Source organism: Acinonyx jubatus, chromosome B2 (genome assembly GCF_027475565.1).
Source record: "Acinonyx jubatus isolate Ajub_Pintada_27869175 chromosome B2, VMU_Ajub_asm_v1.0, whole genome shotgun sequence".
Taxonomy (NCBI): domain Eukaryota; kingdom Metazoa; phylum Chordata; class Mammalia; order Carnivora; family Felidae; genus Acinonyx; species Acinonyx jubatus.
The window spans coordinates 41,256,917-41,284,207 of record NC_069385.1 but is presented as its reverse complement, the minus strand read 5'-3'; the positions used below and the strand labels follow the sequence as shown (position 1 = coordinate 41,284,207).

At 36.0% G+C, this 27,291-nt stretch overlaps 1 protein-coding gene and 1 long non-coding RNA gene across 8 annotated transcripts in view; one reads left to right on the top strand and one right to left on the bottom strand.

Moving 5' to 3' along the window:
- Positions 1–400: 400 nt before the first annotated feature.
- LOC106971434 (uncharacterized) lies at positions 401–15,798 on the bottom strand. 2 transcript variants are annotated; one of them, XR_001429661.3, is made up of 3 exons: positions 15,329–15,798; positions 13,620–13,831; positions 401–608 (listed from the first exon to the last, which is right to left on the bottom strand). It is a non-coding gene; the product is annotated as an uncharacterized LOC106971434 (long non-coding RNA). The 2 variants fall into 2 exon arrangements; XR_008298363.1 differs by lacking the exon at positions 15,329–15,798 and adding an exon at positions 13,923–14,207.
- The window catches only part of PKIB (cAMP-dependent protein kinase inhibitor beta), a 176,672-nt gene continuing 164,878 nt past the window's right edge, over positions 15,498–27,291 (top strand). For 3 of the 6 annotated variants that reach the window (XM_027056990.2, XM_053222319.1, XM_053222318.1), the window contains exon 1: positions 15,499–15,584. The gene's annotated coding sequence lies outside the window, so the exon portion shown is untranslated. Of the gene's footprint in view, positions 15,585–21,914; positions 21,935–27,291 lie in introns of those variants that run through there. The other 3 variants (XM_053222320.1, XM_015068272.3, XM_053222316.1) reach the window with 3 other exon arrangements.

Here is a 27,291-nt window from a genome sequence, read left to right as displayed (position 1 = left end):
TGAGTAGTTTTGCATGTCTACATTTACCTTACTGCTACCTGCATTATTTATTGTTATTCTGTTGTGCTTTTATCTCCCAACCATACTAGGCTTCTTGGGAACAGTGACTGCATCTTTGGCAATTTTCTATCCTCAGGCTGGAAAAAAATGTTAGGTCTGTGATAAGCAATCAATAAAACTAATTTAATGAATAAATACACACATTATTTAGAAAGAAAACACTCAAATTATGTGATCAGTAACATAACATTCCTGAGGATAAAAGAATGCATTCATTTAGAATTTAGTTTTTAGAACATTTATAAATAATTATACGTATTGATATAACTATAAAATTTAGCAATTCAGCTCAGGAAACATAGTTTTGTGTAAATAAGATTACAATAAGTGAATCCATTCATTTCTCAGAGATTTCCATAGAAAGTTTATTTTCTATTCAAGGGGAAATGTAATTTTTGTTGCTTCTAGTAACCCACACTAGCCCTGTGATCTGTCAGCAAGTAATGCTATTTCTGTGTTTTGCATCCTCATCAGTAATAATTATTGCAATTGCATCTTAGTTGACAATTCTCGGTCTGCCGTGTAAGAGAAACATTTTATTATTCTTTCTGCAATAAATAACAGGAAAAATTAGCCTTTTAGTAATATAAAAATAAGTGTTACTTTCATGTAATCTAGTATCAGATATCTTAATATCAGGTTTAAGGGTATAATATTTCACTTTAACTTCTTGGAAATATATCTCTGACATTTAGGATAAACCTATCATATGTCTTTTTCAGTTTTGCATGAACAAAACCTCCCTGAACTTGGTTGTTTAGTTATTCTAAAAACCTTTTGGAAACAAAGACAGACACATGAAAAATCACATCACATAATATTTCTGTTTTTGTTTGCTTTGAAGAGAAGGTGGTACTAAATAGACTATATACTATAAAAAGTAAATATAAGGAGCACATTTTATTGTTCAACCAAATGGAAGATACATTAAAACAAATTAAATACATGCTTATTGTTGGGAATAATTAAAATTATGTTGCATGATAATTATTTATAAAAGATAATTTCTAATATATCCACAGGCACTTTATTTGTGTATGGACAAATAGAAGGTAACTCTGTGGGTATTTTATATTATGTTTGATTAAGTATATTTAGTGCTTAAACAGGATTATCAGTATATATGCTAGAGAATATGTTTTCTATCTTTAATTCCTAGAAAAAGAGTTTTCAACAGAGAAATCAGTTAAGGTTTCTACTGTGACATAAAACTGATACCTTTATTAAACTGCTCCAACAGTTTCTTGTTATTTTTTTTTAAATTTTTTTTCAATGTTTTTTTATTTATTTTTGGGACAGAGAGAGACAGAGCATGAACAGGGGAGGGGCAGAGAGAGAGGGAGAGACAGGATCGGAAACAGGCTCCAGGCTCCGAGCCATCAGCCCAGAACCTGACGCCCAGAACCTGACGCGGGGCTCGAACTCACGGACCGCGAGATCGTGACCTGGCTGAAGTCGGACGCTTAACCGACTGCACCACCCAGGCGCCCCAGTTTCTTGTTATTTTTAAACAATGCCAGCTCTACTATCCTTCAAGTAACCATAGTTAAACAAACTCCTTAACCTGAAGTTGTTTAAATATCTTTTGTATATGGTGTGGGTTCGTGGTCTTGGTACAATTCTGAGAGGGAGAGGAAGACAGTAGCAGATATCTCACTAAATTCCCAGAAGTGAAACAAATGGGAAATGTTAGAAATGGGATGCAATCATCAAGAATAAACAAAGGTCACCACATTTATCATGAATTCAAGTAATCGTTCAACACTATAATAGTGTAAACTTAGAAAATTCTCACAGAGGTTTAAAACAAAATTTAAGGAAACTATGAGCACTTTGATAAAACTCTTCAATAGTAAGATGGCTAATAGTATGGTATCCTTCATGTATATGTATTATCTTGCTTAGCCACGAGGAAATCTAGTGATGATTAAGAGTTCAGTATCTTTGGCAAATTGCTTAAACCATTTAGCCTTAGTTCTCTCATCTGTGAAACTGGGATAATTATAGTATCTACTTTTTTCTAATTTTATTGAGAAATAATTGATATACATCACTGCACAAGTTTAAAGCCTACAGCATGATGGTTTGATTTACATATATTGTGAAATCATTACCATAACAGGTTCAGCTAACACCCATCTTCCCATGTAGGTACAATACAAAGGAAAGAAAGAAGAAAAAGGAAAAAAAAAATACTCCTTGTGATGACAGCTCTTAAAATTTACTCTCTTAACAACCTTCCTTTCTATCATACAGAGTGTCAGCTACCAGTCATCATGTTGTACATCACATCCCTTATACTTATCTTATAGCTTAAAGTTTGCACGTTTTGACCAACTTGTTCCAATTCCTCCTCCCCCAACCCTTTGCCTCTGGTAACTGGAAGTCTGATCTCATAGAAACTCATATGAGTTTGGTGTGGTGCTTTTGTTGTTGTTGTTGTTGTTGTTGTTTTTAGATTCTGCATGTAAGTAAGATCATACAGTATTTGTCTTTCTCTGTCTGACTTACGTCTCATAGCATAATGCCTTCCAGGTCTATCCATGTTTTGCAAATAGTAGGATTTTTCTCATTTTTTCATGGCTACAGACCAAGAAATCTGAGGAATATGGATTCAATAGTAGTGTTATTCTTGGTTTCCTTATCAAATATTAGTTGATCATATATGCTTGAGTTTTACTTATTTATTTATTTTTTAAAGTTCATTTATTTATTTTGAGAGAGAGAGTGGGGAGGGGCAGAGAGAGAGGGAGAGAAATAATCCCAAGCAGGGTCTGCCCTGTCAGTACAGAGCCCATGTGGGGCTTGAACCCATGAACTGTGAGATTTAAGACCTGAGCCAAAACCAAGAGTCTGATGTTCAACTGACTGAGTCACCCAGGCACCCCCATGCTTGAGTTTTATTTATGGATTCTTGGTTGTGTTCCATTGATCTATTTGTCTATTTTTATGCTATTACTATACTGCTTTAATTTCTTTCTTTTTTTTTTTTTTTTAGTGTTTATTTTTGAGACAGAGACAGAGCATGAGTGGGGGAGGGGCAGAGAGAGAGGGAGACACAGAATCTGAAGCAGGCTCCAGGCTCTGAGCTGTCAGCACAGCTCCCGATGTGGGCTCGAACTCACAAACTGCGAGATCACGACTTTAGCGAAGTTGGACGCTTAACCCACTGAGCGACCCAGGTGCCCCAAATTTCTATAGCTTTATAGTATAGCTTGAAATCAGGAAGTGTGATACCTTCTGCTTTGTCATTCTTTCTCGGGATTTCTTTGGCTATTCAGGATCTTTTGTGGTTCCATATAAATTTTAGAAGTGTTTTTTTCTAATTCTGTAAAAAAAAATGCCATCAGAATCTTGATAGCTATTACATTGAGTCTATAGATGGCTTTTGGTAGGATTGACATTTTAACAATATTAATACTTTCAATCCATGAACACAGGATAGCTTTCCACTTATTTGTGTTTTCTTCATTTTCTTTCATTATGTCTTATGGTTTTCAGAGTAGAGATCTTTCACTCCCTTGGTTAAATTTATTCCTAAGTATTTTATTGTTTTTGATGTTATTGTAATAGGATTGGTTTCTTTACTTCTTTTTCAGAAAATTTGTTGTTAGTATTTAGAAATTCTACTGAATTTTGTATGTTAATTTCATATCTTGCAACATCACTGAATTCACTGGTAAGATCTAACAGGTTTTTGGTGTGTCTTCGGGATTTTCCATATATCAAATCATGTCATCTGCAAATAGAGGCAATTTTACTTCTTCCTTTCCAATTCTGATACATTCTGTTTCTTTTTCATGCCTGATTACTGTAAGTAGGACTTCCAGTACTATGTTGAATATTAGTGGTAACTATGTTGAATATGAGTAGTAAGAATGGGCACCCTTGTCTTATTCCTAATCTAGAGGAAAAAGTTTTCAACCTTTAACCATTGACTATGATTTTTGGTAGGGGTTTGTCATATATGGCCATCATTATGTTGACATATGTTCCCTTTATGCCTAAATTGTTAAGTTTTGTTTTTTTTTTTATCATGAATGGACATTGAATTTTGTCAAATGTTTTTTTTTGTATCTATTGTGACACTTATATGATTCTTTTCTTTCATTCTGTCAGTGTGAGGTATCACAATGATTGGTTTGCATATGGTGAACCATCCTGTGTCCCAGGGATAAATCCCACCTGATCATGGTGAATGATCCTGTTTATGTGCGGGCACATTTGGTTTGTTAGCACTTTTTTTTTTAGAATTTTGAATCTATATTCCTCAGATTTCTTGGTCTGTAGTTTTCTAGTTGTATCCTTTTCTGGTTTTGGAATAAATATAATCCTGGCCTCATAAAATGAGTTGGGAGTGTTCCCTTCTCTTCAGTTTTTTGGGATTTTGAGGATTGGTGCTAATTTCTTATTAAATGGTAAAATTCACCAGTGAAGCCATCTGGTCCTGAACTTTTCTTCTTTAGATTTTTGGTTACTAATCCAATCTCTTTACTAGTAATTGGTTTATTCAGATTTTCTATTTCTTCCTGATTCAGTCTTGATAAGTATATAGCAAGTATTTCTGAGAAATTTTCCATTCTTTTTGATTGTCTAGTTTGTTGGTATATAGTTGTTAATAGTAGCCTCTTAGGATCCTTTATATTTTTGTGTTATTTGTTGTAATATTTCATTTCTCATTTGTAAGTGTATTGATTTGGGTCCTCTTTTTTTTTTTTTTCTTGGTTAGTCTAGTTAAGGGTTTGTCAATTTTGTTTTTCTTTTCAAAGAACTAACTCTTAGTTTGGTTAATCTTTTCTATTTTTTTTCTTTAATTTACTTCTATTCTAATCTTTATTATTTCATTTCTTCTGCTAATTTTGGGCTCAGGTTTTTCTTTCTCAAGTTTCTTAAATATAGAGTTAGGTGACTTATTTGGTATACTTTTTACTTCTTACTGTAGGCATCTTTTTCTATCAACTTCCCTCTTAGCACTACTTTCACTGCATCCCATAAGTTCTGAAATGTTGGTTTTTCATTTTCATTTGCCTCAAGAAACTTTTTTATCACCATTTTAATTTCTTCTTTGATCCATTGGTTGTTCAGGGGAGTGTTGTTTAATTTCCATATATTCATTAATTTTCCAGTTTTTCTTCTTGCTGTTAATTTCTAGTTTCATGCCATTGTAGTCAAATATGATACTTAGTATGATTTCAGTCTTCTTGGATTTGCTAAGACTGGTTCTGTAACCTAATATATGGTCTATCCTAGAAAATATTCCATGTGCCCTTGAAAAAAATATGTATTCTGTTATTGGGTAGAATGTCTGTATATGTCTGTTAGGTCCATTTGGTCTACAGTGTTCCAATCTTCAGTTTCCTTATTAATTCTCTGTCTGGATGATCTATCCATAGATGAGAGCAGGGCATTTAAATCCTCAATTGTTATTATATTACCATTTATTTCTCCTTTGAATGGTCTGTTAGTTTTGTTTCATATATTTAGGTGCTCCAATATTGGGTACACACATTTTTATAATTGTTATATCTTCTCAGTGGATTGACTCCTTTATCATTATATAATGACCTTCTTTGTTTCTTTTTACCATATTTAGTTTAAACTCTATTTTGTCTGATATAAGTATAGCTAACCCTGTTTTGTTGTTGTTGTTGTTACCAGTTGCTTGGAATGAGTTTTTCTATCCCTTAACATTGAGTGTGTGTGTGTGTGTGTGTGTGTGTGTGTGTGTGTGTGTGTGTGTTTAATTGTTTTTTAATGTTTATTTATTTTTGACAGAGAGAGAGAGAGAGAGAGAGACAGAGAGACAGAGAGAATGAGTGGGGAAGGGGCAGAGAGAGACAGAGAAACAGAATCCAAAGCAGGCTCCAGGCTCCAAGCTGTCATCTCAGAGCCTGACATGGGGCTGGAACTCATGAACTGTGACATGACCTGAGCCAAAATTGGATGCTTAACTGACTGAGCCATGCAGGTGCCTCCAGCCTGTGTGTTTTTAAAGCTAAAATAAGTCTCTTATATATAGCATATTGCCGGATCTTGGGGGTTTTTTTGTTTAGTTTTGCTTTGTTTCATTTTTGTTGTTGTTTTTGAATTTCCAACTTCATTTAAACTTCATTTAACTTATTTTTTAAATTTACATCCAAGTTAGTTAGCATATAGTGCAACAATGATTTCAGGAGTACGTTCCTTAATGCCCCTTACCCATTTAGCTCATCCCCCTCCCACAACCTCTCCAGTAACCCTCTGTTTGCTCTCCATATTTAAGAGTCTCTTATGTTTTTGTACCCCTCCCTGTTTCTATATTATTTTTGCTTCCCTTCCCTTGTATTCATCTGTTTTGTATCTTAAAGTCCTCATGAGTGAAGTCACATGATATTTGTCTTTCTCTGGCTGACTAATTTCGCTTAGCATAATACCCTCTAGTTCCATCCACGTAACTGCAAATGGCAAGACTTCATTCTTTTTCATTGCTGAATAATACTCCATTGTATATATATACCACATCTTCTTTTCCATTCATCTGTTGATGGACATTTGGGCTCTTTCCATATTTTGGCTATTGTCAATAGCACTGCTATAAACATCGGGGTGCACGTGCCCCTTCGAAACAGCATACCTGTATCCCTTGGATAAATACCTAGTAGTGCAGTTACTGGGTCATAGGGTAGTTCTATTTTTAATTTTTTGAGGAACCTCCATATTGTTTTACAGAGTGGCTGCACCAGTTTGCATTCCCACTAGCAGTGCAAAAGAGATCCTCTTTCTCCACATCCTTGCCAATATCTGTTGTTGCTGGAGTTGTTAATGTTAGCCATTCTGACACGTGTGAGGTAGTATCTCATTGTGGTTTTGATTTGTATTTCCCTGATGATGAGTGATGTTGAGCATTTTTTCATGTGTCAGTTGGCTATCTGGATGTCTTCTTTGGAGAAGTGTCTAATCATGTCTTTTGCCCATTTCTTCACTGGATTGTTTGTTTTTTGGGTGTTGAGTTTGATCAGTTCTTTATAGATTTTGGATTATAACCTTTTATCTGATATGTTGTTTGCAAATATCTTCTCCCATTCCATCGGTTGCCTTTTAGTTTTGCTGATTGTTTCCTTCGCTGTGCAGAAGCTTTTTATTTTGATGAGGTCCCAATAGTTCATCCTTGCTTTTGTTTCCCTTGCCTCTGGAGACATGTTGAGTAAGAAGTTGCTGCGGCCAAGGTCAAAGAGGTTTTTGCCTGCTTTCTCTTCAAGGATTTTGATGGCTTCCTGTCCTACATTGAGGTCTTTGATCCACTTTGAGCTGATTTTTCTGTATGGTGTAAGAAAGTGGTTCAGGTTCATTTTTTGCATGTCACCGTCCAGTTTTTCCAGCACCACTTGCTAAAGAGACTGTCTTTATTCCATTGGATATTCTTTCCTGCTTTGTCAAAGATTATTTGGCCACATGTTTGTGGGTCCATTTCTGGGTTCTCTATTCTGTTCCATTGATCTGAGTGTCTGTTCTTGTGCCAGTACCATACTGTCTTGATGATTACAGCTTTGTAATACAGCTTGAAGTCCATGTTGTTGTTTTTAAATCCACTCAGCCTACTATGTCTTTTGATTGGAGAATTTAACCCATTTACATAAAGTACTTATTGATAGATAACGACAATAGTAATTGTTATTTTGTTAATTTTTAAAAATTGTTTTCCAGTTGTTTTTGTAGATTTATTGTTTTTTATTTCCTATCCTACTGTCTTTTTTCATGTTTAGATGTCTTTGGTATCAGTATGCTATAAGTTCTTTATCATGTTCTTTGCTGTAATTGGTATAGGTTTTTTCCCTCCTGGTTACCAGGAGGCTTACATAAAATATATTAAATTTGTGGCACTATATGTTAACCTGATAACAACTTAACTTCAAAACCATCCCCAAACTTTACACTTTTGCTTCTTCTCCTCCTCACATTTTAGGCTATTTCTGTTACAATTTACATATTTTTATACTGTGTAAATAATAACAAGATTGTTGTAGTTATGGGGTTTTTTTTACTCTATTTGTTTATTTATTTATTTATATTTGAGACAGTGTGTGCATGTGCACGCATGAAAGCAAGGAGAAGAGAGGAGGAGGAGGAGAGAGAGAGAGAGAGAGTGAGTGAGAGAGAGAGAGAGAGAGAGAGTGCCCCATGCAGGCTGCATGCTCAGCACTGAGCCTAACACAGGACCTGATCCCCCCTGACCTTGGGATCATGACCTGAGCTGAAATCAAGAGCTGGGCACTCAACCGACTGACCCAGGGGCCCCTACTGTGTATTTTTTAAACTAGAGTTGTAAGTACATTTTGTGCCACAACTACCAAATTACAGAATTTAATTTTGACTATATATTTAAGATTACCAGTGAGTTTAAGGTTATTTTTTAAAAAATATTTTTATGATGTTAATTAGCATCTTTTTACTTCCACTTAAAGAACTGCCTTTAGCATTTCTTATAAGGCAGGTCTAGTGGTAATGAACTCCCTCAGCTTTTATTTGTGCTGGAAAGTTTATATCCCTCTTTAATTTCTGAAAGAAAGCTTTACCAGGTGTAGTATTCTTGCTTGGGTTTATTTCTTTCAATATTTTGAATATGTCATCCTATTCTCTACTAGCCTGAAATGTTTCTGTTGAGAAATATCCACATATAGTATAATGGGATTTCCCTTATATGAAAATTCTCTGTTCTCTTGTTGTTTTTAAAATTCTTTCTTTGTCTTTGACTTTTGACAATTTAATTATGATGTGTCTCATGTGACTCTATTTGGGTTCTACTAATTTGGAGTCCTTTGGGCCTCATGGATCTGGATGTTCCCATGTTATTTCTGTTCCCATGTTTGAGAGTTTTTAGTCATTATTGTTTTAAATATACTTTCTGTGTCTTTCTTTTTCCCTTCTGGAATTCTCATTATGTGAAAATTGTTTCTTTTCATTATGTCCTACATGTCTCATAGATCTTCTTCACACATTTTCTTAACTTTTAGGTTTTTTTGTTTGTTTCTCTGATGGGGTAATTTCTATTGTTCTCTCTCCAGGTCACTGACTCTTTCTTCTGCATGGTCAAGTCTGCTTTTGAAACTTTCTACTGAATTTTTCGGTTCAATTATTGTATTTCTCAAGTCTAAGATTTCTGCTTTTTGGTTTTAATTTTTTTCTGATGGCTTCTGTTGCTTTGTTGAACTTCTTGTTTTCTTCGTGCGTTGTTTTCCTAATTTCAGTTAGTTGTGTGTTATGTAGTGCACTAAAACTTCATTAAGAGGATTATTTGGAATTTTTTGTCTGACAGCGCATAGATCTCTATTTCTTTAAGATCAGTTATTAGAACTCAGTTTCCTTTAGTGGTTTACCTGTGTTTTTGTTTTGTTTTGTTTTGCTTTTTTGTTTGGTTTGGTTTTGGTTTGTTTTTTTGTTTGTTTTTGGTGCTCCTTGAGTCTTTACATTGCTATCTGTGCATTTCTAGATTTTATAGGTTTGTTTTGGCAGAGACAGATCTTCACAAGTTAGCTCAGTTTGGGTTTCTGGGAGTGTTGCCTGGTAATGTTCCTGGGAGGTAAGACCTGCTATTATGGTCTATTTAGGGGTGAGGTAACTAGTTGAGCTCTGAGGTCAGGGATGTGACCAGTGTGCCACTGGCTGAGAACAGTTGGATAGGCTGGCTTGGTTCTCAAGTGAGGCTGCAGAATGGCCTCTACAGTTGCCTGGATTCTCTGGTCAGGCTTTCTAGATGGTTGGGACTGAGTATATTCAGTAGTAGACAGCCCTTGCAGAGGGCAAGCAAGTAGCTGCCCTTGCAGAGCAGCAGGATCGGTCCCAGGGCCTGTACAGCTCTTTGCTTGGGGACTCAAATCAAGAAAGATTGCTCACTGTAGTTCTCTGGTCAGATGAGGCCACTGGTTTTGCTCTGTGGATGGGGAAAGTCACAGGTTTTGCTCTCTGTTCAAGTGTTACTGTCAGCAGAGCTGTTGAATAAGATACACAGCTTCCTGAGTGTTCTGATTGGGTTCCTTGGTCAGGTAGGTTAAAGGCTGTATTCAGTAATGAATGGGACTATGAATTATTTTCCCTGCTTAGGTGCAGTTGAGAAGGAGCTTTAAAGCTGGTAAAGCTCTTTATTGTCTTAACTCATGCTGACCCATGCCTCAAGTTCCCTGGCCAAACAGGCCCACTGTCTTTGCTCTGAAAACTATTGGCTCTGCCTATGTTTCTCTCGGCTCAAGCACTGGTGGGCCACACAGCTACTAGGAGTTCTCACCAGCCCTTCTGGTCAGATGTGGCCAGAAGCCACAGTGGATGGGGCTATGTTCCAGCTCCCTTATCTGGGCAGGAAGGAGAGGGGCCACTACAGGAAAATGTCAATTTTCCAAACAGGCTGTCTTTTTGGGAAAGGCTGGGAGCTGACCTCAGCCTTGCATATGAATTAACTGTCCTATCTGTGTGTAGCACAAAGACCTCTGTGCTCAGTATTGTCTTTGTTTTGGGGGCAATCAGCTCTACCCACCCATCTCTCTGCTCACCCTTCCATACATCTTTCAGGTGTTCCTCCAGCCCTTCTGGTGTGATATGGCCAAGAGACCCTCTCCATACCTCTCCAGAGCAGACGGTATGTCACTCAAGTTTTTGCCTGTGTATGGGCAAACCAAGCTCTAGTGCCAGCAAAACTTCTTGAGGATCCAAATCAGGCACATACACACCTCACTGAATCCCCTGATCAGAGTGTACCCCTGACTTGGTTCTGAAGAACTCCTGGTTGGGATTAGTACTTGGGCACTACAGTATGAACTCAGGCTGCCAAGATCCCTGTGCTGGTTGTTAACAGGACTATCTATCCTTCTCTGTCACAATCAGAGTCCCAGGGATTGAGCCCTGCAGATTCCCCTGCAATCCTCCTGGGGCAAGATCAGAGTAGAGGCTCCCACAAAGCAATCCACAACACTTGGGGAAAGCTGGTTGTCCCCTAGGTTCTCTTTTCCCACTGGAAGAAATGGAGGCTCACAAGAGATGTCTTCATGTGGTGCTGCACTGACCTGGGTAGAGGTAATGTGGCCAACATGTAGCTACTTCTCTTACCCTTGTAATGCAGTCTGTCTTGGTCTCTGTGGTGCAAGAGTGCTTGAGCCTCACCTCTGTGTTCTAGGATTCCCTTAGTAGGGTCTTGTTTTTGAATATTAGTTGTTCTTGTGAGGAGAATGACCTATGGCACCACCTTAGTGATGTCACTCCAGTATCTACTTTATAGGGCTTTCAGGATGATTAAATGACATAATACATTTAAAATGTATAGTTGCACACAATAAATGTTCTAAAGGTACTTTGTTATTTTTCTATTGCTGCTGTAGCAAATTAGCACAAACCCAGTGGCCTAAAGCAACACAAGTTTATTATCTTACAATTTTGTGGGTCAGAAGTCCAAAATAGGTCTTTTGGGGCTAAAATCAAGGTGTTGGCAGGACTGTATTCTTTCTGGAAGTTCTGGAGAGAATCTAATTCTTTGCCTTTTCTAACTTTATAAGCTACTCTTTGGCTTATATAGCTGCTTATCACTTTGGCCTCTGCTTGTGTTGTCATTTCTCTTTCAGACTCTTCTGCCTCCCTCTTTATCTTATAAGGAAGCTTGTGATTACATTGAGCCCACTTGGATAATCCAGGCTAATTTCTCCATCTCCATGTCTTTATCTTTAATTATACCTTCAAAGTCCCTTTTGCCTTATGAGGTGACATATTCAGATTCTAGAAATTAGGATGTGTTGTTCTTCAAAGTGGCCATTATTCAGCTTAGCACAGTGCTCTGATCTTGGCAATAACTGTAGAGTTTGTAATTTTGTTTAAGGAATTTTTATTTTCCTTAATATTTTTACAATTTTTGTCTGTGGAAAAAAACTTAATATTTTAATAAATTTTGCAATATTATTCAAAAATAAATTATATTTTTGAAAAGTATTTACATGAAAATTTTAATGAATAACATAGTTTATTTCCTTAAGCTTACCTCTTAAGAAGCATACTGCTACCACATTTATTTATTTATTTACTTACTCAATTACTTATTTTAAAAAGTTGTTTTTTAATGTTTAATTCACTTTTTTGAAAGACAGAGAGAGAGAGAGACAGAGAGCAAGTGGGGGAGGGGCAGAGAGAGAGGGGACACAGATTCTGACCCAGGCTCCAGGCTCTGAGCTGTCAGCACAGAGCTGGATGCAGGGCCTGAACTGGTGAACCGTGAGATCATGACCTGAGTTGAAGTCAGACACTTAGCCAACTGAGCCACCCAGGCGCCCCTTAATTATTTATTTTTAATTCTTTTTAAGTTTACTTATTTATTTTGAGAGAGACAGAGTGCTTGCAAGTGCATGCAGGGAAGGGGCAGAGAAGGAGAGAGAGTCCCAAGCAGGCTCCATGCTGTCAGGGCAGAGTAGGACACCAGGCTCAATCTCATGAACTGTGAGAGATGACCTGAGCCAAAATCAAGAGTTCGACACTTAAGTGACTGAGCCACCAAGATGCCCCACTGCTACCACATTTAAATAATGTGTGGTCTTCATTATGCCTCAAACACTACACTCAAAATTCAGCTGCATTAAACCTAAGTAATTTACTATATATGCAAAATGAAAATATGCCTTTTACATAGTAGGTATTTTAAGATAATTATGATTTTAATTAATAAATTGTAGAGCTGCTGTGAAATGAATTTGACGGTTCCCTTTGGTTCTCTTTCCATGAATCATTCTTACTTGAATGCCCCACTACAGTGCAAATTCCATAAGGCCATAGATTATTTTATATGCTTTGATGGTATGGGGTATCCCTTTGCACATAGTATACAGTAAATATTCTTAAATGAATGATTTTTAAGAGTGAATTTCATAGCGGGAGAAATAAGTGAAGGAGTTACATAAGGTCCCTTTTTACCGTTTTTGATCCTGAGAGGAAAGTTTTTCTTTAGGAGACTCAAAATTTCTGAATAGTTTTCTAAATTACATTCTTGGAAATAATTTAAGATATTAAAATCTGGAAATCATATTTATTTTCCCCACACTAATTACTATTTTCTACAAAAAACCACAAATAATCATATTGACAGTGGTCAAGGAATAGCAATTACTAAATTTTATAACATTAACAAATCTAGAGAAAAGCAATCTATGATACTATCTGTTGAGAAATCTCTTAGGATTTCCTTCCTACTTCATATCCCCCACCCACAAGTTCCAGTAAATAGAAGGGTTTTAATGCAAAACAAGGTTAAGTTGAACTCTAGCTCAGAAAGCAAAACTTTGTTTTTGATTTTGATCTTCCTCTGTGATAGAAATAAATGTGGTACATTATGATAAAATATCTTAACTAAACTTCCCACGTCTAATGAATGGGACCTGAAAACATTTGATCTCTTTTATACATGAGTAGGTAGAATAAGTCACTATCTTGGAAACAAAACTTGAATCTATGACTTACATTAGAATTTAATTTAGAAAGCCAGAAATACAAGTTGTTACAAATTGTAGCATTTAGAAAGCCAGAAATACGACATGCTATGAATTCTAGCTAAGACATACCTTGCAACCTTGAAGAATGTAAAAACTTTTCCTCTTAGTTTTTAGAAATACCAAGCTAATTTAAAGGTTCGCAGAATTCAATTCATCCTCTGTTCCAGATGGTATCAGACCTGATGTAGAAAATTGGAATTAAAGAGATGTGGAGAAGGAAGCAAGTCTTGCAGAAAGTGTGATTGCTTTTAACAACAAAATCCACGAGATGCTTTCAGTCACTGAGGAAAGAAGCAGGAAAATAAACTGAACTGAAAGGATGAAGCTTGATTGTGAATATTATGTAAGTGAATAAAAAATAAAATACCTCACCTGTAGCGTGATTGCAAATATTTCCCTCATTACAGGCACATCTCTTTGTCATTTGTTATTCCTAAAACTGCCAGAGGATTTTTAATTTGGCATGTACTTACAAGTAAAAATAAGATTTTTCCAGTGCAATTACTCCCTTTTCCAAAAATGCCTACAGCCAACGTTAGCTGCAAATGGATTGATTTTTGATTCTTTAAGAGCTCTTCAGTGCTTCTTCAATAATACCCTCTTGTGGAGGCCCTAGTAGTGGAACAACGTCATAAATCCTAGTGACTTTCACAGCTTGACCTTCCTTTTGTATTTGAAGCCAGAATGTAGGTTTCATAAAAAGCAGGCATTGAAAGGCTTGAGAGATTTGTGTAGGCGTTATTTATGCGAACCAATAAATATGGTTGCTTTTATATAAATAAAACCAATGTTTTGTCTGAGAAAGTAGAGCAGCTGACTCTTCTAAAAAAAGGTTATTGATTCTGTATATATTTATGTTTAAATTAGTATTTCAGTTCCAAATAAGCATTTGATTCTATATAGATGTTTAAATTTTATCTTGAAACTACACACTAAAGCACTTGGGACTCAGGTCAGAATGTTTAAGATTAAGAATCCTGACTTATTTTATAAGGTTATTGATTATATCCTGGGGTAGAGGAGAAATATATGAAGTACAAAATAGCTTTACAGTTTAAAAGAGATTGTGTATATTGTCTCTGCAGTAGTAAGGTTTAGTCCTTCCCAAGGCAAGGTAATGGAGTACTCTAGAATAGATGCACTTTAAAAATCTTACAGTTTTGACATAAATCATGGTTTTAAATTACTACCAGATTTGTTTTCTTCTTAATACTCTATCTAGGCAGTATTTGAATTATTAGAGGCATTTTTTTTGTCCAGTGATGACTGATTTTTTTGTAATACATATTTACTTTAAAAAACATGAGTATCAATTTAAGAGATCTGACGCTTTTGCATGAATTCCATTTCAAAAGTAAAAGTCAACAAGAATATTTTAGTTGACTATTTACCCATTTTCCAAGTTAGTCCGTTGATTTCATATTCAATTTGTAGGCACAGAAATTTATTCCAGGATAGGAAAAGTAATCACCTAGTTGCTACATGACTCTTAACATCATCATCATAACCATCGTTAATAATAATAAATACTAATCCAATACCTGTAATGTATGCAAGCTGTTATTATAAGTATTTACATGTATTAATTTATTTCATCCTTATCACAACTCCATAAGGAAAATATTATTTTACAGATGAGAAATCTGAATCCTGGAGAAATCATGTGACTTGCCTATGTTATGCCCAGAATTCGTGATTCCCAAATACCGCCAGGGAGCCGAGTCCGATATAAAAGCAAAAGAGCCTTTATTGGAGCTAGCTCGAGCTCATTCCCCTACCTGTACCGACGCAGCGGTGAGATACCAGGGAGAGAGAGCGAGTTTCAAAAGCACAAAGGTTTTATTGGGGTCTAGGGGCAGTTGGTGAGGTAATGGCTGTGGCCTCAGCCGATTGGCTGGGGAAGGGTCGTGGCCTTGGCCGATTGGCTGGGGAAGGGTTGGAGTCCTGTTACTCAAGGGGAGGAGGCGTGGTCGGCCGGCGTAGGTCCGCCCCTTCAGCCTACAGGTACCCAGCTAGTAAGTGGCAGAACCTCAGGTTTGTAACTACTTACCTGTTCATAAATTATTGGAATTCATAATTGTAAATGACCTCTACTCACAGATATACATTAATACTAAGACCAGTAGGTGCTTAGATGACTGAGGATATGTCTGAGACAATGTCGTGAATGCTCACTGGTTGTGATTTAGATGTGCCAGTAATTGGAGGAATTAAAAATGATTAAGAGATTGTCTCTATATTCAAGGAGTTTCCAGTCATTTATGATTTAAAGATAAAAAGATCTACTGCATATTGCTAGGCCGAGGTAAATTCTAAATATGTAGGATTTAAACAAATGATTGACACGGGCAGTACCGTCAGTCACAACTTCTCTTTAACAGCCCCTGCCCTCTGCCACAGAACCACCACACTCCCCCTTTCAGTAATAGTTTTTATTCCTTTTGAGACATTGAACTCTTTCCTATCTAGGACCTTAACTTATGCTTGTTCTTTCTGAAACACACCTCAACCTCCTAGTAGTCTTACTACCATCATCAGCCTAGTGCCCTATGCTGAGCACGGCTCTGTAAACAATTATTGAATCAATTAATGCATTTCCTTGTGCCTTCGCATGTTTCCACAAGACATTTCTGCAGCAAACAGATTCATACACTTTTAAATAATTATCTGAGGTAAACAAAAAATGCCTTTATCAAATACCTAAAAGCTAGCGTGAAGAAATAAATACAAACAGAAACTAAATCCAATAAAATAATTTCACATGTTTAGTTCCTGTATTTGTTAAAAGATGTAGGATTGTGCCTTAGAAATCAGAGGCCAATTTTACATCTTAACTGAGAATTATTCCCAGCAACTCTTAGAATATGGACAGCTGCAAAGAATAAATATGATTTAATTTTTGGAAAATATATTCTGTGAGGAATTGTTATGGCAAGATTTTATTCAGCCCTGTTAAGAAAGGAGAATTCTGAAGTAAAGGTAAGCCAAAGTAAAGAGATCTTTTTCAAATAGGTGTTTTCCCTATTACAGATTCACAGCACACGTTGCTTTTTAAAAAGCTTTGAGAAATCCTGTGATAAACCTATTAAGCTAGGGTTTCTCAAATTTATATGACCTCAGGACTTTCTGTCTCCTGAAACAAAACAAAACAATTACCATATATCACATCTCATAGATTATGCTTGGGGAAACACTGTTAAAATACACTCTTTTTCAGAACGTGGTAACTAGGTGGTTTATATTTCCACTGAGAATAAAATGAGACAAAATGGGAAAACTGGCTTAATCTATTACATGGGATATAAATAAGAGTTCTAAGAAAGAATCAATACACTGAATTTATTTCCCAAAGGACAATTAAAATCTTACTTTATAAGTGGAATAGATAGTCATCCTAAAGTATTTATTTGGGGGGGTTTGGGTTAAAAATATTAGAACAAATTAATTTGTCTAAGTAGCATCATTCTCCAGGTATCAGCAATAAAAATATTCCATTCTCTGGAATAAATAAGATTCAGGATAAAATCAGTAGTATGTAATTAGAATACAGAAGGTAGGATCCAAGGAAAGCATATATAGCAAACTTGAAAGAAATTAAATAACAAAGGAGTGGTTGGTTAACACTTTTCCAAGTCAAAGCTAGAAGAGAGCAGAGATGGCTAGTTAACAGCAGAAATAACAAAGGCAATGTTATAAAACAGAAGATGAAGTTTAGGTTTCTGACCAGAGGTTGTGAAAGAAATTCTCAACAGATTGAAGAGTGCTTGAGGATTGAATACTTAACTGCCTCTGCTGATGTCTTCCATACCATGAATTAACAATGAGTGTGCTTTAGTAGTATGATTTAATTCAGTATAACATTTGGAGATCTACATCTTGCCTTTACTCTTCTCTTTTTTGTTGGTCACCAAAATTAAGCCAATTTTGTCCTCCAAATCCCCCCAAAATTTATTTCCCCAGAAGCAATCTCTGGTGCCACTTTATGGGTTTTCTTCTAGAGATAATATATTCATAAACACGCATAAAAATGTAACTGATAGATTGAACATATAAACTTAGAACTAAAGCACTTTATTTTTGTCTACGGCTATTGCTTTTAACTCGTGATGCTACTTCTTCCTGTGGAAATGAAGGAAATCTGGAATCTGGTTTCATCATTTTGGGCCAAATTTCACATAATGAAAAGTCCTTCAGTCATCTTAGTGCCCCTAAACTCAGTCTCAATTAAATAATTACTATATTCACTCCATATACCATTTTTACAAATTATGTGATTAATTGTTGGTTCTATTTCATTATTTTAGCTTTTTCTTTGAAGGTTCCAAACATAGTTGCTTGATCTCACCCTCTTCATCTTCTATATCTATAATTATGTCTTTAACCAATTTTAACTTTATTTCTTTTTCACTGGTTGGTTTTTTAGTTTTGTTTTCCATGCTTCAGCAGTATCTAAATTTCATTGAAATTCTTTCAATTTCATTTTTCAAATTCACTTTTTGCAAGCTTATATATATATTTTTTACTTCTGTTTTTCCTCTCATATTTTATTCCCTTGTATTACCATTTCTTCCCAGAATTCTGGTATTTCTGCTCTGTGGTCTAGTTAGAGAGACTTGTTTTAAAAAGTTTTTAATTCTTGGCAGAATGTTTGATCACAGTTTTAATGTGTGCCATGACATTTTTCTTGTATGTTTTGCTTTTTAAAAGCACAACATTTGTAAACTTCTTAGTTGAAATAATTCAAATTTTACAGAAAACTTATAAGAATAGTATAGATGAGGCAGGGAAACTGGAGGGACCGCATGGAACAAAATGCTTTTTTTTGCTCCTTTTCCTGCTTCTATTCTTGCTAGCAACTGCACCCCTACTGTACACATACACGCCTTAATGAGTGTCCTCCTTGTAAAGGTCAGAGTTAATGATTTCTTTGGAGTCATCCAGCACAATAGATAACATCTAAGCAGTGACCAAAAGGGGTTGTCATGTTCATTTTCCAAGACTACTGACTCCAGACACTTTGAGGCCAAGATCCCTGGCTTCAGGACATAAGTGAATTGTGAAGGACGCCCAGGCACTCATCCTTGTTTTGACCAGTTCCTGGATGCCTGAGAGGACAGGTACACCAGACCACCATCCTCAAAACAAAAACAAAAACAAAAACAAAAACAAAAACAAAAACCTCAGACCCCAAGCAAAGATGAAACTCTCTCTCTCCTTTCCTTTCTGAGTCTTCCAGATGCTTTGTCTGTATCTGCACTCCATGTCTTCAATAAACTCTGGTCTCACTTCCACTCAGCTTGCATTTAATTTCTATCCTGAGCAAAGCCAAAGACCCTCTTAGCTGGTCCTGTGGGACCTTCTCTGGGACCTTGGACTGAGCCTGCCTGCATCATAAAGAATTCTACATATATATACATATTTTGCATCTAGGTCTTCCAAATGTTAACATTTACTGCATTTGCTAATCTATCTATCTATCTATCTATCTATCTATCTATCCATCTATTATCTACCTATCTACATACCTACCTACCTATATCTACCTATTTACCTACCTACCTATGTACCTATCTATCTACCTAATTACTAAAATTAGATAAATGGATTAAAAAATATAATCCATGTCCCAGGATCCAATCAATGAAGGATTACATGTTGCATTTAGTTGTCATGTCTGTTTATTATCCTGAAATCTGGAACCTCAGATTTCCTCATCTTTCCTTTTTTTTCACGATCCTCTTATTTTTTGAAGAACGCAGTCCAGTTAATCTGTATAATGCCTTTAATGTCTGGATTTGTCTGATGTTTCCTTATGATTATATTAACCTTATGCATTTAAGTCAGCAATATAACAGAAGTGAAGCTGTGTTTTCCTCATTGTGCCATATCAGTAAGCATGCGTCATCAATTTGTCCCATTATTGGTGATAGTGACTTTTATCACTTGTTTAAGTGGTATTTGCCAAGTTTCTCCATTGTGAAGTTTCTAGTTCTCTCTTTGTAATTAGTAAGTATTTTGAAGGGAGATATTTTGAGATTATGCAATTATCCTATTCCTCAATAATTCTTTACGCATTCACTTCAGCATCCACTGAAGGTTATTACCTTAATATGTTCTTACTCTGCTGAATGCCAAATTGTGATTTTCTAATTTCACCATTCTTTCTACATTTTATTTGACTTCTGTTGGAAGTAATAGCTCCCCGCTCTTATTTATTTATTTATTTATTTATTTATTTATTTATATACAAACACATACACTCATAGAATCCTACTTATTTAATGGGTTGATAAACCACTGCTATAATTGTTTATTTTGATGTTCAATTTGCTATATATATAATAATCCCCCTTTATCCATGCTTTAGCTTTCTGCTGTTTCAGTTACCTGTGGTCAACTACTGTCTAAGCAGATGATCCTCCTTTTGATGTATGCCAGAAGATTAATAGTAACCTAAGGCTTCATCTTATCACAAAGACATTTTATCTTCTCACACCATCACAAGAAGTGTAACTACATCACAATAAGATATTTTGAGAGAGAGAGAGCGAGCCCACATTTACTTAACTTATATTACAGTATATTGTTATAATTACTCTATTTGTATTATTATCGTTGTTAATCTCTCACTGTGCCTAACTTATAAATTGAACTTTATCATAGGTATGCATGTATAGGAAAAAAACATAGTATATATAAGTTCTGTACTATCTACAGCTTCAGCATCCATTGAGGACTTTAGAATGTATTCCCATAGATAAGGGGGGACAATTCTATTTGGCAAATGAGATCTCCCTTTCCCAAAGCTGAATCCTATGACATCCACCCATCATTTTTTTTCAGCTCTTCCTTCCTTTCTGACACAAGATCTCTAGGTTCGTGTTGTTCTTTTATTTCCCCCAAGGAGTTCTCATTCTATATAGTGGAAAATGCTATATAGAAACCAAAATCTGAGCACTAGGTCTATTTGATGCTTCTGGGATGCAATGGCTTTTAGGCTTTCTCATCAGGCAGAGGAAATATACATCCATCTGTCTGTCTGCCTATCTATCTATCCATCCATCCATCTAATCATCCATATATGCTTACATGCAAACATTTATATCTATTTCTAGATCTACATCTATACATTAAATACTATGCATTCAAAGTGATAACTCCAATTACAATTCAATACTACAGGGTTGATTTTGGCATTTGGCTTTTCCATATTTGGAACTCCTTTTCCTAATAGTGAAGATTCTGGTTCCTATTATTTTCAATTTATTTACTTATTTGCTTATTCCTTCTGTATGTAATCAAACTATTGACCCAGTTGGTTTGCTTTCTCTGCTCTGCCCACTTCCAACAGCCTCAACAGTCTCCTTGACCTTATAGGTTTCATTGGCCTTGGTTGCTTGAAGGCAAAGAAAGTGAAAGGAATCAATAAATATTTTTTTAAAGAGTGGAAGGGGGAAGAGACTTTTAAAAAATGGTGTTTAAAAAAATCAATTCTGTCCTTTTAAAATATTACTCATCATTGAATGAGTTAGGTTTTCTTGGACTCGTCATTTGTAAGAGGTTCCTTTTGGGAGAAGAAGACAAAGTAGGGTTTTAGGGTAGCTAGTTTTCATAAAGCAAAGGCTTTCTCTTTTTCTGTTACAGAGTCATGCTGTTTCCTGCAAATATGACATTTCTGTATAATTCTTTTTATAGCCCTACTTCTTCTAAGGAAGAAAGATGTGTCAACTGCATGTAGTCCTTGCACCAAGTATCATAAACTTGGAATATTACTTTTGACCTCAAGATGTACCCTAATTTTCAGGACGTATATTTTTGTTGATGCTTTTTGAGATCTATTTTCACTGATCCCCTGCTCTTGAGATTTCTCCCTACAGATACTTGTTTCCACTGCCTCCTTTTTGTTTCCAATGAATGTCCTCTTCTTTTGTCAGTGTTTGATATAAAGTGGAGTCTAGGAGTTATACATGTTTCCAAGTTCCCCCAAAATGGTTTGTGAACTGATAAAGGCTTCTTGTAGCTTTTGAATAATTCCCCTGAGAAGGGGGAAATTCTCCTTTATGCAGACCTGTGTATAGTTGTGACATGTTGGGTTCCCCAGGAAGAAGACTCTGAGGTGAAGTTTAGTATGAGGATATTTATTAAGCAGTGCCCTTGGGATCAATACCTGCAACAGAGATGGGGAGGAAGTAGGAATGGGCAGGGGAAGAAGTTATGCTGTGAAGAGGGCCTACCTGCGACCCTAGCTGACTTCATGGGGAAGCTCTGGAGTCACAATGACCCTTTAGAGTTGAGTGGGGCCTTTATGCTGTGGCATCAATCAGTTGTTTATGTAGGCCATGAGAAGGGCTATGGTGGCTTGAGGCAAGAGTGTACTTTCCCAGGTTGGTGCAACAAGTCTTTCTCAAAAATGGGTCATGGAACTACATCACAGAGTCCTGGTAGATTCCTTTGGGCTGTAGTCTTCATCTGATTCCAAAACTCTCCATGACTCAGAAATGTAGACAATCACTGAATTATTGGTCAAATTCATTATGTTCATGACTTGACTGTTTTAACCTGGAATACTAAAGTTAATCTAGAAAGCTTTCAGTCAAAGTTAATTTCTTTTTTTTTAAGTTTATTTATTTATTTATTATTTTCAGAGAGAAAGAGACAGAGAGAGAGAGACAGAAAGAGAGAGACAGAGAGAGAGAGCACACACAAGTGGGGAAGGGGCAGAGAGAGAGGGAGAGAGAGAATTCCAAGCAGGCTCTGCACTGTCAGTGTGAAGCCCAATGCGGGGCTCAAACCTACAAACCATGAGATCATGCCCTCAGCTGAAGTTGGATGCTTAACCTACTGAGTCACCGAGGTGCCCCAAATTTCTGAAACTACTTGGTAAAATAAATATTGTGCTTTTACAGTTGGCAAATTACCTTAGTTATATGTGAAGATGGTGAGTAACAAAAAACATTTGTAATTTTATTATACTACTAAAAGCAAAGACTCATTAACTGTGTGTGGGTTTACACAGGTATTTCTGAAACTTGGAGGGTTTTTTATTCTGAGGCTTTAAGTCATTTGCAACCACTGCCTGAGAGAGTATTCCCTAGAACCAAGAGGGGGCAGCAGAGGGCCACCAGAGCAATAAACTAGAGGTGTAGGAACTTATCAGTGAGAAGGATACTGATTCTTGCTTGTTCTTGGAGATCCAAAAAGATAAATAGATTGATCTACTTATGCTAAACACAGAAAATGGTGCTTGGGTTGGGTTTAAGAAAAATCATTTATAAGCATACTGGGAGAATTACCAGTTGTTCACGTTAGTGTTCATGGGATAAAAACTCTGAAAGAGGAAAAGCAAATAGACTCCAGGTTATAGTGAAACCGTGTACTTGCCAGAAAGTGTGTGCTTTTTTTGGATTTCTAACCTAGGGCCACCTCTGGACTCTAAATCAACATTACCATTGAGCACCCAGGAAATAATTTGAGACCAAAGGTAGCCTCGGTAACTTCTCCAGAAATGTATTCATATTTCTTTTCCACTAATTCCTGAACTAGAATAAGGGGTTATGGAGACATCCTTTCAAATAATTTGTTCCCCTAAAGAACAAGTTTTTGCTTTTATAGATAAAACTGCCTTTTTATTTCAGTTTCTAGCTTTACTTTTATTATTTTCATTGCTCTAACATCTTATGTTTTATTTTGTTAAGGTGCTTGTTCTTTTCATTTTTCTCTACTAATATTTATTTATTTATTTATTTATTTATTTATTTATTTATTTATTTATTTTTGAGAGGGGAGAGGAGGAAAAGGGAGAGGGAGAGAGACTCTTAAGCAGGCTCCACAACCAGCGTGAAGTCCCACACAGGGCTTGATCCCACAACTCTGGGAACATGACCTGAGCCATAATCAGGAGTCAGACGTTTAACTGACTGAGCTACCTAGGCAGTTCTGTATTAATAATAATTTGTGTATAAAAAGTTATGAGTGGGGTGCATTGGTGGCTCAGTCAGTTAAGCATCCAACTCTATTTCAGCTCAGATCATGATCTCATGGTTTGTGAGTGTGAGCCCCATGTTGGGCTCCAACAGTGTGGAGCCTGCTTGGAATTCTCTCTCACTCCCCTGCTTGTTCTCTCTCTCTCTCTCTCTCAAAATAAAATTTAAAAAAAGTTATGAGTTTACCTACATACAGCTTTGCCATATCTTATACATTTTAATAGAAAGAGTTCTTATTTTTAAACATTTAAAAATTTTTTACTGGTAGCTTTGGTTCTCTATTAACCCAACAGCTTTTTCAGGACATGTTTTCCATTTTCTACAAGGGTGAGCCTTTTTTTGTTTTAAGTTATTGTCATTAAATCATCTTTTTATTACATTGCAATCAGAGAATATGGCTTTTATTATTTCTACTCTGGCATAATTGAAGTTTTGGGACCTAGAAGTTGATTAGTTTTGTTTCAAGCATTCTTGAAAAGGATGTATTTCCTATGATATCTATTTATCTAAACTCAACCTCATTAATTAGGTTCTCCAAAATTTTCTGAATTAAAAAAATAAATCCTTTTGAGCTGCCAAAGCATGAGAATTATTAAAATCTTATATGTAAAATTATGGGTTATTTTTCTCAATTTCTTCATGTTTCTAATAGATTTTATATACTTTTATAAACTTACATATACTTTGATGCCGTGCTTTTTAATACATAAATGTTCATTATTCTATAACTTTGATGTTGGTAGTACCTCATAAATAGAACCATTAGCCTAAGATCAAGAACTCCAAGGAGTTTTCTAAAATGTTTTTCTCCTTCTTTAGTAACAAAATTCACAAGCTTGTCCTTTTTCTGAGATTCTGGTTTATGTTTTCTTTCTCTTGTCCTTCAGAATCTTTTCATAGGCCTTAAATTTCCTTAATTATCTTTCCATAAGAGATGGTCTAGCCAGTCTAATATTTGCTGACTTGGCTTTGACCTTCCTCTCTGTATCTTTTACTCTAAGTTTATAGAATTCTCTTCTTGGATCCATACCCAGGTTGCAGGTTGTTCTGTTCTTGCAGTCATTTATCTACTGTGGCTCTGCTGGAAAGAAATAAGATCTTTCTTATCTCTACTGTTTGCTTTATTGCTTACTTTTAGTCTTTAACTGTTTTCCTAAGCTGTCCTTTAGAATCATGAAACATATGCTCATGTTAATAGACAATGAAAAAAAAATCTATTAGTAATTCAAAATCAGTTACTAAATCCAACTCCACTCAGGCCTTGAATTTTCTTGTTTGAAAATTTGGTTTATTAACTCACACTGAATCCAAACACCAAATCAGTTTTATGATGTGTTTGTTGAGACAGTGCCCAGACTGGCCCATGATAGAGAAAGGTCTTGCCTTAAAAACATACCCAATGAGATTAGGAATAATGGAAGAAAATTCCTTAACTGGCTTTGAATTTCTAGGCAGCAGAGACTATGTCATGTTCATTTTTAATATTCACTATCCAAGACATACTAGGTGCCATAAAAACAAATGAAATCACTATTTTCAATGACATGGATGGAGCTAGAGAACATAACGCTAAGCAAAATAAGTCAGTTAGAGAAAGACAAATACCGTATGAATTCACTCATATGTGGAATTTCAGAAACAAATGAACAAAGACAAAAGAGAGAGAGAGACAGAGAGAGAAAGAGAGAGAGAGAGAGAGATACCAAGAAACAGACTTTCAACTATAGAGAATAAACTGATGGTTACCAGAATGGGTGAAATAGGTGACTGGGATTAATGAGTACACTTATCATAACGAGAACTGAGTAATGTATAGAATTACTGAATCACTATATTGTACACCTAAAATTAATATAACACTGTATGTTGACTACACTGAAATTAAAATTAAAAACTTAATAATAATAATAATAGTAATAATAACAATAATAATTTGACCTTTGAAATATCTTGAAATAAATGTATCCAATTTAAAAATTGGGGGATTACACATAAAATCTATTTTCAGTTTTTCTTGAAAAGCTGGACAGTCTGGACAACCTAAACTAATATTTCCACCTGGAACAGTGTGCTGGCTGTGCATTTGGACAAAATTATCTCTTGCACCAACGACTGCCTTTGGTATTCTTAACATACTGAGTCTAAACTTTGGTTGTCGCTTATCACTCATGGACTGTTATTTTTCTTATAACAGAGAAATGTGTCTTGATTTCTATGTTCCCACTGAAAAATTGGAAAATGAAAGACCGAGAGAGCTTTGTGTTTTAAGAAAAATTGGGAGAATGCAAATGTCCGAACAGCAAGTCTACCCTCTTATCTCTGAAAATTTCATTTACCTCCAGAAGATTGCAGCTACCATTTTTCATCTTAATGACTCTAAACTATATATCTCCCATTAAGAATTTTTCCCTCAACTTCTGACCCATATATTCCGTTACTTGCTCAGCATCTGTGCTTGAATGTCTCACAGATATTTCAAGCATAATATGACTTATGTGAACACATCATCTTATTCCCCAAATTCACTGTTACATATGTGATCTCTGTTGTGGCAGATTATATTATTGTTTCCAATTATTCATTCTTCCCTCTCTCTAAGAGGATACTATACCTCTGTCAGCTTCCATGTTCTTACAGTGTTTTCCTTGGAAAAAAACATACTTTCTCACACCATTGAGATGAGGCTTAGCCATAGACGTTCTGCCAATGAAATGTGAGCAAAAGTGACAGCATACCTGTAAGAGCAGAAGCATTTGCACTGTGTGGTTGCATCAGCTCTTAACTCTATACACTGAGAAAAACAAATCGCAGATGTGGTATTCTCCTTACACCTAGATCCTGAAGTGAAAGTAAAAATCAATTAAACTGCTGGATAAAATAATTTTAAAAATTAAATGTATAAGTAGGAAAAGTGATGGAATCCACAAAGACCAGAAACAGTAAGACATTATGAGTCCCTCTCTATGTCAGCGTTAAAGTCACCAGAAGTACTGAGGGCATGTGTTGATCCCTGGCAGTTTAGTTTTACTGTAGCGGGTAGATTATTAAGGTCAGGAACACTTGGGCTTACATGCAAGTTGAGAGATTGGAGTGAAACACAGAGGCAAATCCAGGTATTCCCAAGGAAACATGTTTAGGGGGATGAACTGTCTTATCCAGAACATAGAGGTAATAAGGATGCTTGCTTTTCTTGGTCTTAGCCCTGGGTAAAAGGAAAAAAAAATATTTGAGAATTCTCAACAAGCCTTCTATCTACTTTGGGACCAGAGTCCATATTCCCCATATGCTTGGGGAAAACCCAGGCTACTAATTTATGTGAAAATGGTCCTGGATTAGAAGCAAACAGAAATCTTGGTATTTTAGCAAACTCAAATCCTCTATGGTGGTATATTCTTTAAACTCAGGCCTCAAACAAGTCCCACTGATAATGTTCCAAAGAGCTTGAAGGAGTTCCTAAAAATATTTAAAACACACTTGGAAAAGCTACCTTTAGCAAATTGCAGCAGAACAATTAAACGAAGAGTCAGGTTCACAAAGCTGCCCTGCATATGAATGTTTAAAGCTACAATATAAAATAAGTGTTTAATATATTTAAGGGACTTAAAGACAGTTTCAGGGGCAGCTGGGTGTCTCAGTCAGTTAAGCATCTGACTTCAGCCAGGTCACGATCTCGCGGTCCATGAGTTCGAGCCCTGCGTCGGGCTCTGTGCTAACAGCTCAGAGCCTGGGATTCTGTGTCTCCCTCTCTCTCTGATCCT